The following is a 15505-nucleotide window of genomic DNA, read 5'->3' on the forward strand; positions in this document are numbered from 1 at the left end:
TCTGTTTCAAAAACAAAAATAAATAAACAAACAAATAAATAAATAAATAAATAAATAAATAAATAAATACCAAAGGAATGAATGAAAGAGTAAACAAAAGAAAGAAAGGAAGAAAGGAAGAAAGGAAGAAAGGAAGGAAGGAAGAAAGAAAGAAAGGAAGGAAGGAAGAAAGGAAGAAAGAAAGGAGGAAGGAAGGAAGGAAGGAGGAAGGAAAATTAGGAAAAATAAGTTAACAAATGATGCTTGTCTTACTCTAAAGATGCACTAAGATGACGATCATCTGAAATGGGAGCAGGGCCCTATCCAAAGTTAATTTAAGAACAGTTTCTGATAATAGATATTGCCATATGGTTCTGCTTACCTGCCTTCTACATAATCATTCTTTCCCTCAATCCCACAAACGTTAAGATGTATGCAACCTTAAAAACTGATGCCTTTCTGGATTCTGTCTCCTAATCTGATCTAGACCTTCTCAATTTTCTTGAAGAAATTTGTCTAGTAATAGAAATATGTCTATTATGTATAGACATAATAGACACATTATATCTAGTTTCCTTGATTGTATTTCTTAACAAAGACCTATTTTATACCTCTTCTGTTAAAGCAATAAGGTCTCTAATGCGTTTAAGTCACAATAACTTTGGCAGCATCTCAAAAGATTTCTGCTGCTATGCAACCACCTCTACATTCCCCACTTATTCTTAAAAATCCATAGAGCCTAAGATGAAACCCAAAGAATGTAAATGTTTAATCCATATATAATCAAACAGTTGACTTTCCAAAATACACCTGAAAACCAATTAGCTAAGGTCACCAATAACTTTCCAATAGTCCAAATCACAGCATCCTGGCTTTTGCTTTCACAGAAGCATTTGACACTTTTAAAAAACTCCCTACCTTTTAGCCTATAAGCAGATATTTTTATATTCATTCAGGCCTCTTCACATCTAAGAACTCTTTCAATGATGATTAGAACCACAGTGGTCACCTTCATAAGCACTGACAAACATAATATTTCAACAATGAGCCATAAACCCTAAACAAATTTAAATCCATTGGCTTCCAAATCAGACCTTCACAGAAGGAAGTACTGTGGTATAGGTATATAAAGATGCTTAAGTAGTAATAAATCTAAATTTGAGAGTTTTGCCTTGTTATTTATATGTATAGACCAAAAAGCACATGACTTTCAAAATGTACTAATTTGTGTGTTTGTTTATGTGTCTGTTGGGGAGGAGAGATAGAGATGGAGATGGAGATAGAGATGGGGAGAGGGGAGGGAAGAGGTGGAGGAGAGGGGGAGAGGAGAGGGAGAGAGGAGGGGGGAGAGGAGAGGGGGAAGGAGAGGGAGAGAGAAAGAGAGAGAGAGAGAGAGAGAGAGAGAGAGAGAGAGCGAGGGCGCTAGAGCTAGTACACAGGTGGATATACAGATGTACACACATAAATGTAGATCTCAGAGGTCAAGTTAGGGTGTTATTCTTGGGAGCTGTCCACATTTTGTATTTTGACAGGGTCTCTAACTTACCTGAGGATTTGCCAATTAGCCTAGGCTGGCGGCCAGAAAGCCCTAAGAATCCACCTTATTCTACCTACCCAATGCTGGGATTACAAACTTATGCCACCACACCTGGCTTTTGGGGTGCTGGGAAATTAACTAAGATCCTTGTGTGTCAACAGTAAGCTGTGACTGAGCTGTCTCCTCTGACTGACATACCTTCCTGAATCTTACCTTTGTTTTCCTCCACAAGTAGGTTTAACATTTCTCTACAAATTTTCGTATGATTAAAGAAAAAACAATTAAGTGGGAAATGACTACCCTATCTTAAAGTGTGACTTGAGGAAACGGGCCTCAAAAGTGGCAGGGAAGGAGACACTAGTCTGGGGTTAGGAAAGTAGCACACAAAGTAACTGAGCAAATAAGTAATTACACTAAGGAATGGTGAAGCAATTTCTCACTGATGGCAAAGGGAGTCATAAATAGAGAATGGGACTTGAGTCAGTGGTGCTTGCCTAGCATGCCTGGGTCCTTGGATCTAAACTCCAACACCAGTAAAATTCAAATAAAATCAAATATAAACACTGAGAAGGAAAAAGGCTGGAGAGGATTCCTGGAGTGCTAGACTCGAACTGTTTTATCAATTTAAACAAACATATAAAGTGCCTGTTTCTGTTTCTTTTTCTTTTTTTCTTTTTTTCGGAGCTGGGGACTGAACCCAGGGCCTTGCGCTTGCTAGGCAAGCGCTCTACCACTCAGCTAAATCCCCAACCCCCTCTTTCTGTTTCTAAACACCTCCTCTACTGGGAAAACAAACAAACAAACAAACAAACAAACTCAGGATTCCTTGGAAAAAGTAATAATTGCACAGCTGGAACAGAAAAATATAAGATAATCTGAGAATAAACTGTGTGACTGGAAGTACACCAAGGATGGAGACACAGAGGGCAACTTCAAAGGCTTCTACTACAAAATCTGGAACAATTTGAGCAGTGAAATAAATTTCAAATCACAGTAACTAATAAGAACCAATAAACAGGAACAGAATTCCATGAGTAGTATCTGCAACAATGAGCTTACCCCGCACAGGGGTAAACCTAAGTGATAATGTTTAAGCTCTGATGAGAGGAATGGTACAGTCTTGAGTGTCTCCTCACCTAAGAATATGGGCCTAGTATATGTAAAGGCCCTAGGATTGATCGTCAGCACCACAAAAAGAAAAAAGGGATTAGAGATTTAGCTCAATGACAGAGCACTTACCTAGGAAGCACAAGGTTTTGGGTTGGATGTCCAATATGAGAACAAGGAAAAAGCAAAACAAAATCCAATTACATGATTCCATATGACTTACATAGCAGAGACACTCAGCAAGCATGAGCTTATAATGTTCAAGGTCAAACATCACCAGTGATAGTATCTCTGGGTGGTTCACTAAGAATAGCACGTCTTTCTGTGGCAAGCACTCCTGCCAACAATGTCCTCAGTGTGCATGTGAGCAGCCATTGGAGCACTTAACTAACAAGACACATTACAGAATAAAAGGGCTATACTGTTTGAAACTGTCAAGTCATTAAAGACTGGAGAGGTAAGTAAGGAATGGTTCTGAACTGAAAAGTACGGGTAAAAAGGGACCAATGAGATTGTTCAGCAGGTAAAAATGCTGCCACCAAGCCTAAGAATCTCTAGACATGGTAGAAGAGTCGACTTCCAAAAGTTGTCTTCTAACCTATATACAACTATCTTAGCACAGTAAACACAGAAAATAAATGACAAAAACTTTTTTGAACAAAAGAAGAATGAAGAGACACGACAATTAAATATATGATCCTAAATTAGCTTCTAAATTGGACTACAAAGGACAAAGAAATACCGTTAGGATCATTGGAAAAATGTGAAATGTATGGATCTAAGGTTTGTGAGCATTTCTTTTTTTTTTTTTTTTTTTTTTTTTTTTTTGGCTTGCTCTCTATTTAATCTGGGACTTGAATTCAGGTGATGGTACCACCACATCAGGATATGCATCCTTTCTTCAGTTAAACTTTTCAAGAAACTCCCTTCTAGAGGAGGAGTTTCTACATGCTAGAGGTGTATTCTAAGTTGACAATGAGCCCTCAGTGCCCTTTCCCTAGAATTCAAATTCTCATGCTCAGAAAACCTCTTGGGAATACAGAGGGGCTAGGGAGTCCATCAAAATCTGTGTTGCAGGCATCAACAAGATAAGTTAGTGTAATTTAAACAAACGTGCCGTAGATCTGGTGAAGTCATATGCAGGTTATCTTCTGCATTGTCAAACTTGCATTCTATTTGTATTTACACTCTGTTACTAGTCATACTATGAGTTTTGTTTGTTTGCTTTTGTTTTTGTTTTAAGAAAGCCTGAACTACATGATGTTCTGGTCACATATGACAATCATTCCTCACTGTTAGAATACTTGTCCTTTTTCCTTTGTCATGGCTTGTAGAAAATGAGGGTTGTGGGGTAGTGCTGGACATTTCCTGGAATTCATGAGCAATGCCCAATCCTGCAGGAGGGAAGGTGAACACTTGGGAGGGCAGTTTTAATCTTTTTGGACCAAGGTACAATTTTGTGCATGTCTAAATGGAGACACTGTCTGGCCATCACAGTAAGGGTCACATGGGTCGACCAGGGTGAGGTAGGACTGTCCACAGGATTATGAGTGTGGTGGAGGAGACAGTGTAAAACATTCAAGGATTAAGCATCTCCCTAACTGCTTTTCTCAGAACAGCCTACATCTTAAAAAACATCTAAACATTCTATTATTTTTGTTTTAAACTTACAAAGATGTTAAGTCACTGACTTTTTAGTGTTTCTTGTTTAGAAGAAAAGCAACTGGAGATGCAGAGAAGATAGTTGAACTGCACCAGTATGTTCAAGATGAAAATTTGGAGTTAGTTTATAAAAATACAAGTCAATATGCTAAACTGTACAAGACCCAGGGTATGGGATATTTAAAAATACTTTTCTCTTGGATCAGCACCAAAAAATATCCTTCGTTTCTGTATTACCTGTGTCCAGTAAAATTACTTCTGATAAAAATCACAAACTGCAGTAATCACCAGGGTGCACCCAAACACCTCTCAGAAGAGACATTTGACATCAGCTCGCCTGGAAGAAAACCATGATACATACAACAGAATTTCTGTAGTGAAACATCTGTTCTCTGTACATGGAAATATTTTACATCTCACACATGGAAGACACTGGTTCTTTGAAACTTAAGAAAATTACTAGAGTCATTAAGAGGGACGTGAAATGTTTGTAAACAGCCTTCCGCAATTTCAAAGAGGTAGTGATAGATACTTGTCCTCCTGGCGATACCAGAAGCAGTTTCTCGTGAGTTGTTCTTCAGCTCTGGTTTGATGTAACGATTCATCAGGAGGAGTTCCAGGGTGTCTCTGCTGTCTCTTTGCCCAGCAGCAAGGTGCAAAGGGGTCAAAAGGCCTTTTGTTTGGGTGTTGTATGTGCAGCGGTGTTCAGCCATCTATGGTTACTGCATGAACATCTGCCCACTGAGCCACCAGCTCACGAACAACATCTAAATGTCCACTATAGGCTGCTCGGTGAAGAGGGGTATATTCATCTTCATCTCTGGTGCTCACTTCAGCGGCCTTCTCAGAGAGTAGTCTCTGCACTATAGCAAGCCGATTTTTTTCAGCGGCCCAAAGAAGCAATTTGCTTGGATCTTTCTCCGGTTTTTTCCTTCTTGCAATGGATACTACTCTTCGTTTTTTTCCTCTTGCTCCTCATCTTCATCAGAATTGCCTGCCCAGAGACTCTGCATACCAGTGGGAATCAGGTGTCCATGAGTTTCCAACAATTCAAGCTGGTTAAACTGTTCAAAAAAGTCCAGAGTTTTCCAGGTCTGGGTTTTCATCGTCCTTTACTTTTTCTTCTTCCATTTTTACTACTCTTCTAACTCAAAAGCATTTCAAGTACTAGGGCTCAAACTTTAAAGGGATGAATTATGGCTACATTGTTTCTTTCCAACCTTTTGGAGAGAATCTCGCCGAGAACTTCGTTTCCGGGTTTGTCCCCTCTGCTGCTCAGGATTGGCTCCTGTGAGCTATTCTGTAGCCAATGAGATTCTAGACGTTCTATGAAGTCCTGATACCCTGGATCTCTGGAGAAGTACAGATGCTGCTCTCCCGCGCCTAATTTAGGTTTCGGGTAGCGGTTTTCTTCTCGTTCTGACAACTCCTTCCCCTTTTTCCCGAGGTAGAGATGGCCTGTAGCCTCGCTGGTCGGCTCTGTCAAGTTCAGGTTGGGGTAACTTAGGCCTTGCTAAGGTCTTGTAGCGTGCGGGTCCCAGGCGGAAGCCCCGAGTGCGTGAGCATTAATTTCTTTCTTTTTTTTTTTTTTTTTTTTTTTGTTCTTTTTTTCGGAGCTGGGGACCGAACCCAGGGCCTTGCGCTTCCTAGGTAAGCGCTCTACCACTGAGCTAAATCCCCAGCCCCGAGCATTTATTTCTTAATCAGGCAGTTTTGTGAGAGACTGTCCATGTTTTGGTAAATACAGACTAAAATATTTAGGCATTTTTGTCTACAACTTATTCTCAAATGGTTCAGAAAGTCTAATCAGATTACAAATAGTGCAGTCATCAGAAATGTGAAGCTAGAGCCAGGGTGGTGGCACAGGCCTTTAATCCCAGCACTCTGGGAGGCAGAGGCAGGCAGATCACCGTGAGTTTGAGGTCAGCCTCACCTACAGAGGAAGTTCCAGGACAGCCAGGGCTACACAGGGAAAGCCTGTTCCAAAAGCCCAACAAACAAAAGCAAAAACAAAATATAACCAAAAGACAAGAACCGCAAAGTGGTACTAAGGAAGGGAATGGACCAGCAAAGAGATTAGGTAGTTTCACCACAACATAGTACAATGTAAGAGGGCTAAGGTGAAGACATGAATAGGTCAGTAGAGAGCTTACCTAGCATATACAAAGCCCTAGGTTTTATCCTCAGCATCACATAAACCAAGCACAGTGACACATGCTGCAATCCCAGCATTTGGGATATACAGAAATGTGGATTGGAAGTTCAAGGTTGTCCTTAGCTATACAAGGAAATCAAGATTAGCCTGAGTCACATGAAATCCAGTCTCCAAAAACAACAACAAAATAGTTACAGAAGAAGAGAAAAAAGGATGAATTCTAATACCAGGGGGACCTCTGGACCTACTTTATTAAGTCAAGCATAACAAGATACCCCAGGCTAATCTTGTGTATATATAGTACATAGCTAGTTCAATGTTAAAATGAGATTTCAGAAGCTCTTTAAGAATCTCCATTGGGGGGTTGGGGATTTAGCTCAGTGGTAGAGCGCTTGCCTAGGAAGCGCAAGGCCCTGGGTTCGGTCCCCAGCTCCGGAAAAAAAAAAAAAAAAGAATTTTCATTGGGTGTGAAATTATTCCAAAGTGTTAACTGTCAAAAGTTTCCGTGTAAACTCATGGCAACCATGGTGTTAAAAAAACAGCTGGTTCATTAACTATATCCAGAAATATTTGGTCCTTCCTTCCCAAAGGAGAACTGCCAAAGGAATAAATCTTAACCTAATTTCATCTTTTCCCCTTCTTCCCCTATGTCTAAATATACTGTCAGTCCTTATTTCCCCATCTCTAATTCTTTTCACACCTCACCTGCACCACTGTAACAGCATTCTGTCTCCCTGATACCCTTATACCATTAACTCTGAAATCAGGAACCCAGACTACTAAAACCTAGACTTAATTTTATTTGCTTGTTTAAATATCTGTAACCACTGCCTACTGCTAATGCGATTTACAAGGTAGGAAAATGAAAAGGTATTCCATATACATACTCACATATTCACACACAAAGAAAAGAACGAAGTTAAGTACTGAGAGTTATGGGATGATATGGCACCTTTCCCAACTTGACATCAAATAAATAAAACAATCATTTTACCAGTAGGATAAATCAAGAGATGATTTAAAGTCAGAAGAAACCATCCTCCAGGTTCTTACATGCTCAACAGGAAGATACATTTTAAATATGACCCCAAGCACAAGAGTCATCTGACCCGGCTCCTTCTCCCACCAAAGTGGACACATAGGAACAAGAAACTATGCCCACTCAGAGAAGCAAATATATAACAGACAACTTGCATTTCTTTAAACAATACTACATATCCTTTCATACTTTTGACTTTTATACAAGCTATTCTTTCTACCCTGATCAGTTCCAACTTACCCTTCAAGACCACATCCAAATGCCAATTCTCATTTCCCCCAAGCTCTTAATACACTGTCATCCTAAATTGTGTGTGTGTGTGTTGTGTGTGTGTGTACACACACATGTATAGTCAGCCTAGAATTTGAACTCAAAGGGAAGTACCAAACTACATTTACCTTTATAGATAACATTTTTGCCATTATATCAGAGATTCAAATTTTTGATTAACATGTACAGGAATGTTTGCCACATTAGTCCCCAATAAGACAAAACTTTCAAAAATGCAAGGTATAACTATTTTTTACAAAGTAAGGATATCTATAGTCTAGTTTTACAAAAGAGATATATGGGATAACCCTGAACCATAATCCCAGTCCTCTAGTTTTAGACTGAAGAAGTAAAAAACTATTTAACAACAGGCAAATGATTTAGTAAATTATCTGAATGTTTGAATTATCATTTAAATTATGTTCATGAACATGGTTATATAAAACAGAAAAAGTGGTTATGCCAACTGCCACTTACTTAAAACATATGCTTCAAACATATATATTCTCAGTACTCAACAATTCAAAGCCACACTAGCGCTCAGAAACCAGAGACAAGAAGATTGTGTTTCTTCAAGGCAAGCCTAGACTACATGATAAGTTTTAGGTCTGAGTTACAACATGAGGCCTTGTCTTAAAAATAAAATAAACAAAAAATCAACTGGCTTAAAGATCTGCCAAGGTTTTTTATAAGACAAGATTTTAAACTCATTTATCTGGCTCCAAAGTCTATGATCTTTTTTCTTTATTGAAAGGCCTCCACCATGCAATGTTTCCAATATATTGTATTCAAAATTGTATCTTTGTCACAAAACTTTATCAAACACAAATGGGAGGGGGGGTTGCCTAGAAGGGAACAAAATTATCAATTCAAATGGTGACTGGTGTAAATGCTAATTTTTTAAAATTATAACTTTTTAAAAAAACAAACAAACAAAAAAAAATTGCAGAACAAAAGTTGAACTCATGAAACAATAGAAAAGAAACAACCCCTGTTTTAATGTGCACCAGGATCTAAGATGTTGGGTTTCTGCATTCCTGGCCACTCTCCCCAGTATCCTCGACCCTCACTTGTCTCCTGAGACCTGAAAGGCATAGGTTGAGCGCTTGAGCATGAGGGCCCAGCTTAAACAGGAATAGCTGCCTCAGTATGACCCCAAACAACAAATGCACATCAAGGATCCTGCCTTGATTCGTTGGACCTACACAAGATCAGCTAATATTTATCCTAATTTCAGACCCACTCCCAAGAACTCTCTCTTAGGAGCTGTGACAGGTTTTGGCCCCTCATCTTCTGTATTATGTTTTCAAAACAATCAGGAAGAGAAAGGAAAAACTTATCCAGGAAGGAAAATTGGACAGAAATTTAACATTTGGCAAAGATGAGCCTATTTTTGCATAAATAAATCTCCTATCAATTAAAAAATATTCTTATAGTTATTAGATAAAATTTACCAAAAAAGGAAAAAGGGAAGTAAGGGAGGGAGAGGGGAAGAGAGAGGGAAGGAGGGAAGGAGGGAGGGAGGGAAGGAAGGAGGGAGGGAGGGGGTTCTGAGGAGGTAGCTTAGAGTAGGGTCCTGAATTTGAATTCCTAACTCCTAAAAACTGAAAATGGTGACACACACCAGTAACCCAAGCACTAGGCAGGGGAAACAAGCTTATCATCTAGCCAGTTTAGCCAGAACCACTAAACTTTAGGTTAGTGAGAAACACCACTTGAAAAATAAAAAAAAAAAGGGGGGGGGGGGGGCTGGGGATTTGGCTCAGTGGCAGAGCGCTTGCCTAGGAAGCGCAAGGCCCTGGGTTCGGTCCCCAGCTCCGGAAAAAAAAAAAAAAAAATGAAGGGGAATAAGGACCAAGGAAGAAACCACGATGTTGACTTTTGGCTTCTACATGAACCTGCATGGGCTAGCACACATACACACACATATGAACACACACATGTAAACTTTATTAACGTAAGAAAAATATACAAAATTATATCTAAACAAATATATTAACTGCCAGATCTGAAACCCAGATCATTTCGACTAGATTATCTAACAAAAAGGTGAGTTCTGGGGAAGACTTAAGAGGTATGGACTGAAGAATCAAAAATTTATAAACTGGGGAGACAAGGGTGAAAGGGAAAACAATGTTGTTGCTTTAAGCAAGAATAAGAAATAGGGTAAGATCAACAGGGAGAAAGTCTTCAAGGCCCAGCAAACAGGTTAAGAATTAATTTGAGGGGTTGGGGATTTAGCTCAGTGGTAGAGTACTTGCCTAGCAAGCGCAAGGCCCTGGGTTCGGTCCCCAGCTCCGGAAAAAAAAAAAAAAAAAAAAAAAGAATTAATTTGATAAGTACCAGAAACTGCAATATATCTTACATGGGAAAATGGCAAGGATTTTTTTCTGTCCTGTTGCTTCATGAATCCACTGTCGTGTTCAGCAATTCTATTTTGTAAAGCAGCTAATCTTAAAAAAAAAAAAAAAGGATTTTTTTTAAAAGATTCAGTTTTTATTCAACATGTAGTTCAATGGCAGAGCACTTACCTAGCTCACCTTGGCCCTGAGTTGGAACAAATAAAAGGATAAAGTAGCACTTTGGGTCACACAATGCTTTTACCAAACAACTGTGTAGAGGAGTGTATGCAGAAAATAACCCCTTACCTCTGTGTGTACTTTATATTCTCAAAAACTAAATCCTTTATATGAGTGATGCACTCAATGGGGAGGGAAAACTTCAGAAACAATGCTTGGAAACATTAAATGTCACGGCGGGTTCTAAAGAGTTATTGAACCTTAAAGCAAAACAGAGCCTAGGTAATCCCTTCATTTTCTCAACAGGTTAAACTGAAGCTCAAGAATTAACTAAGTTGTGTAAACCCATGGAAGACAAAATGCCAGACCTCAGCTTTTCTAGGAAGCAAGATCTTAAAGCTATGCTAACTCAGACCATATAACAAGCAACCACATTTGGCTAGAATGTAAAATGATTAAAACAAAATGTAACATCAGCCTCAGTTTTTCACATAGACCAGTCCCACTTCAAGTGTTCCACACCCTACACATGGCTAACTACTACCATATCTAACAGGGTAGGGAAAAAATACTTCCCCCATATGTGTCAAATATATTTCACTAAGTCTGGGGAAAAGGGCAAAGTAATCCCATCACTACAGAAAGATTAACTGGACTGCACTGCTCTAGAGAACACATTAGAGTGGGACAGGTATGGTTTGAATTCTGCTTGGACAGGAGCATATGGCACAAGGTTGACATACGGTGAACTCATAAACACCTCAAAAGCATACTTGATGGCTAAGTGAAATAACCTTTTTATATGTATACTGTCTGAATTCAACAGATAATAAATACTAACATATTTCCCTCTCTGGATCCTCTTTTCTTCTAGTACTCTACAGAACCTCCTGTGAGAAGACATTAATAAGTGAGCCTCCCAAATTAATGCCTTCCTCTTAAGAAAAGCATTCAGTTCTTACCAATTTCTTCAAATACCTTTCTCCCATTGTTTCTACTAGGGAATAATGAAATAAATGTTAACTGTGAATATAATAAACAGCCCTTGTATTTTATGATTATACTAAATTCTCATTCAAGAATATAAAATAAATTATACAGTTTCTAGACAACTATTCTTCTATGCCAGTAAAGAATATTCTATATTACTTCATTATATTCTTCCTCACTATCTGTACTGATTGAACATTACATAAAACATACCAATATGTTTCTCTTCCGTACTTTACTGGCTGCCCCCTCCCCCAAAAAATCCAACTTCCAGAAATTAATCTTTAAGGCTTCTACTGAGCCAGTAAATTTAACATCTCTGAACTGTATCATTTAAAAACTTTGTTACATGTAAAAATACAGAAAAATAACAAAACTCAGCTCAGTTTGTAAAACCAGTATATTTTTATCAATAGGCAAATTTCACTTGTAAGTAACAATTTCTACAGCAAATACAGAGGCGAATGCCAGCAGCAAACCACTGAACTGAGAACAGGACCCCCGTTGAAGGAATCAGAGAAAGAACTGGAAGAGCTTGAAGGGGCTCGAGACCCCATATGAACAACAATGCCAAGCAACCAGAGCTTCCAGGGACTAAGTCACTACCCAAAGACTATACATGGACTAACCCTGGACTCTGACCTCATAGGTAACAATGAATATCCTAGTAAGAGCACCAGTGGAAGAGGGAGCCCTTGGTTCTGCTAAGACTGAACCCCCAGTGTACGTGATTGTTGGGGGTAGGGCGGCAATCAGGGGAGGATGGGGAGGGGAACACCCATAAAGAAGGGGAGGGGGAGGGGTTAGGGGGATGTTGGCCCGGAAACCGGGAAAGGGAATAACACTCGAAATGTAAATAAGAAAACTTAAGTTAATAAAAAAAAAAAAAGTAACAATTTCTATTTCACTACATTAAGTCACACAGACTTGTATTCCTAACAAATTCACCTATTTTGCATTCCTAACATGAAGAATTCAAACAGACCTTTAAACCACTTGCCCTTAAACATCTACCAAACAAGACTGGACTCCTACATGATTTTTTTTTTGGTTGTTTTGGTTTTTGTTTGTTTGTTTGTTTGTTTGTTTTAAGGTTTCTTGCTTTTAAACAACCAAACTCTCAGAGGAGGAAAGAAGTATTCTCAATAAGCATCTCCTTTATCTAATTCGTATTTTGTTCCTTAAAGATAATTTACTCAGAAAAGTAACTACTGTTCTCCCCTTCAGAGTTGAGGAAAGGCTATATGTACTACACAAATAGCAATCCACACTGTACATCATTTTACAACTCTATAGGCAATACGTAAAATTAAAACATTTCAGGGATACAAACCAGAGTACTTAAGAATCAAGAGTTCACGTAAGTATTCTTAAAAACTGAAAAAAGTTTCTATTGCTATCACACATAAATTTATTAGTCTCATTTTATGTATTAAAAAGGTGGCACCTATGTCTAAACTGATAAAATCTAATTTATAAGATTCTGTAATTTTACCAAAGTTCTTTTAAAAATAATATTCACAACTGGTCACAGTAGAACAGTTCAAGTGAATTTTCCTAAGGCTGCATTCTAAGTACATCCGACCCAGAAAGTATTTTTAGCAAATGTGTTCAATAGATGCTGGTGTTATGCCTAGCTTAAATTAGAAATTCGTGTCATAAATTTAAAGCAACAATGTTACTAAGGGCATTTTAAAGCTACTCAATTAGGACATGGTAAGGGAGGAGAGAAGACTTGACACAATTTAACACCACCTAGAAGCCATTAGAAACCCAAGATGAGAATGTCACATACTCACCCATCTGGTACTACTTTTGAGGAATCTCTGATTTTTCTACCTTAACAAACTGTAACCATCTCAGTATTAAGAAAAAACTATTAAAACAGTGTTGTTTCCTTGTGTTTAAAACAATCATTTTTAGCAAATGTTTAAAGTTCAGGTAAATACAAAATACTGTCACATACACATGTACACACACAACTATGTTGATCTTATAAATCAAGATCACATCTATGCACATGTGCTATTACAAAATACGAACAAAAATAAGAATTCCATAAAAAATGTGAAGAGACACAAAAATATCTTTTGTGGTAATTGGAGCAGAAATGTATTCTGACAAAAAAAAAAAGGTGGCATGACTGATCTTATGAGTGAATAAAATGGTTCTATATAGCTCATAAGCTTCTCCTTGTAAAGCAATCTTTTTCTTAAAAAGGACATCGAATTTGTAGTCCTCAAATTCGAGATTTAAATAATATATCTAGGTATAGTCTATTAGGAACTCCAAAAAATTGTTTAAGATCATCCCCTCCCCTTTTGGAAAACAAGTTTTTCCCTCTGACACACTAATGTTCACAAACCCAGGGTTTTCAAAAAGCTGTGGTATTTACCCTTCAAGTCTACTAGGCTGTCTGTACAAGTCAGATACATTAGCTTTTTGTTTTTCCTCCACCATCATCTTTTAAATGTGACCAATGAACTGTGCTATTTCATCTGGACCCAAGATTGGTCACACACTCAGTATTTCTTGAATTGCTCATTCCAAAGGTAGGTATGACTAGGCCTCCTGGAACAAGCAGTTTTTAAAACCCTACACATAGTCCTTGTGCACACTGATGTCACTCTGTGATGCAAAGCCAAACAAAGTAACCTAAGTTCCTGGGAAACATCCATATGCACTGTCAGTGACACTGTAAATTGTTCCATTATTGAAGAAACCCCAGCAATTTAACTACCTCCCCCCACCCCTCATTCTACCTTCTCTTTAATCTCTGAATTGAAATGAACTGATTTTTCAGAAATCGTCTTGGGACAATTCGGGTGACTACGGTTTAGTAAGAACAGTTCCTGTCCACAAAGGACAATCATACGCTCCATTTTTCCTGTAAGTAACTATAAAACAAACACTGACCCAAAAACAAAACTGTAAGGCCAAAACGCCACAAATCACTGCGCTTACATTTTACAAAAAGCCACAAACACTGATCTGTTCTTTACTACAGACTCACATTGAATCTAAACATCATGAAGGTAGGGATCCAAAAGCATCATGAAAAAATATAGTGAAGTGAAGGGTTCAGATCTGTTCTACATCTCAACTTTTTGGGCCCGACTAGAAATTCCTAAAAGCAAGTAGAATAACTAGCAAGTCACAAGAGACTTCAAGTTCAATGGAAGGGAGCGTGTGTTCCTACCGCATGCGAAAAGAAATAAAGATATGAGTCAATTAAAAATAACGATTAGAAAAAAGAACCTCACAAATGAAATACTGAAGATTCTCCAGCCCTGAGTTTAGGAGCATTCCATCTCCGCATCTATTCCATCCCTTCTCCCTTGCACTCATCCCTAGCAGAGATTTCAACTGTAAACCCCAGGAAGATTCGAGTGCCCGGACTGTAAACCCCGGGAAGATTCGAGTGCCCGGACCCCCTAAGAAAAGGAAAGTCGATCTGGTAGTCTGGCCACCTGGTCCCGCGAGCTTCAGGTGCGCGCCCACGACCTGCAAAGGGGGCCCAAGCAGGCCAAGCGAGCGAAGAACCTCCCCGAGCGCCTCTCTTACCTTCGTTGTCACAGCCGCGTCCTCTCGGCTGGGGAAAGAAAAACAAAATCCAAATACAAAAAGCCAGGAGGCCCCGGGCTCGTGGCCGGGGGAAAGGGGCGCGTGGTCCGCGTCCGGGTGCTCGCCCTCAGCGCCCCGCGAACAGCCGCCGCCACAGCGGCCGCGCCACGGCCGCGGGCCGCCTGCACCCCGTCATCCTGCGGGGCTGCGGCGGGGCCAGCGTGCGCGGGGAGGCACGCGCTCGCACCTCGCGGCGAGATGAGCTAATCCCCTCACACGCGCCCCGAAAGTACCGCGGTCCCCGCAACCCGCGAGCCGAAGTCAAGTCTCTTTCAAGTCCCGGAGCCCCGATTTCTGACAGGTCCCGGGAGTCTTCAAGAACAATGTCGCGTCCGCGGAGCAGGGAAGCGCGCGCGGCGAGAGGCGGCGGGTGACTCCAGGGAGGCGGCTCTGTGTGAGAGTGCAAAGGAGAACCTCGGTCACCCTCCTCCTCCTTCTCCTCCTCCTCTCCTTCCTCCTCCTCCCTCGCCTCCACCGCCTCCTCCGTCTCCTCCTCCTCTCTCAAGCACCCCCCGTCTCCGAGGCCGCAGCATAGCAACCGAACATGGCGGCTGCGCAGCCCCGGGCCAGTCAGAGCCCCGGAACGGCGGCCTCGGCAACAGGAGGCGGTCTCGCGAGAGGTG

General features: G+C 40.0%; 1 protein-coding gene and 1 pseudogene across 6 annotated transcripts in view; both read right to left on the reverse strand.

Moving 5' to 3' along the window:
• Positions 1–15272, reverse strand: part of Ptpn4 (protein tyrosine phosphatase, non-receptor type 4) — a 180150-nt gene extending 164878 nt beyond the window's left edge. For 4 of the 6 annotated variants that reach the window (XM_063272020.1, XM_017598667.3, XM_017598666.3 and 1 more), the window contains exon 1: positions 14823–14962. The gene's annotated coding sequence lies outside the window, so the exon portion shown is untranslated. Of the gene's footprint in view, positions 1–10114; positions 10203–14822 lie in introns of all 6 variants that reach the window. The other 2 variants (XM_039090322.2, NM_001100479.3) reach the window with 2 other exon arrangements.
• Positions 3418–10067, reverse strand: Ankrd49-ps2 (ankyrin repeat domain 49, pseudogene 2; annotated as a pseudogene).
• Positions 15273–15505: the final 233 nt, after the last annotated feature.

The sequence above is a fragment of the Rattus norvegicus genome, chromosome 13 (assembly GCF_036323735.1).
Source record: "Rattus norvegicus strain BN/NHsdMcwi chromosome 13, GRCr8, whole genome shotgun sequence".
Taxonomy (NCBI): Eukaryota; Metazoa; Chordata; class Mammalia; order Rodentia; family Muridae; genus Rattus; species Rattus norvegicus.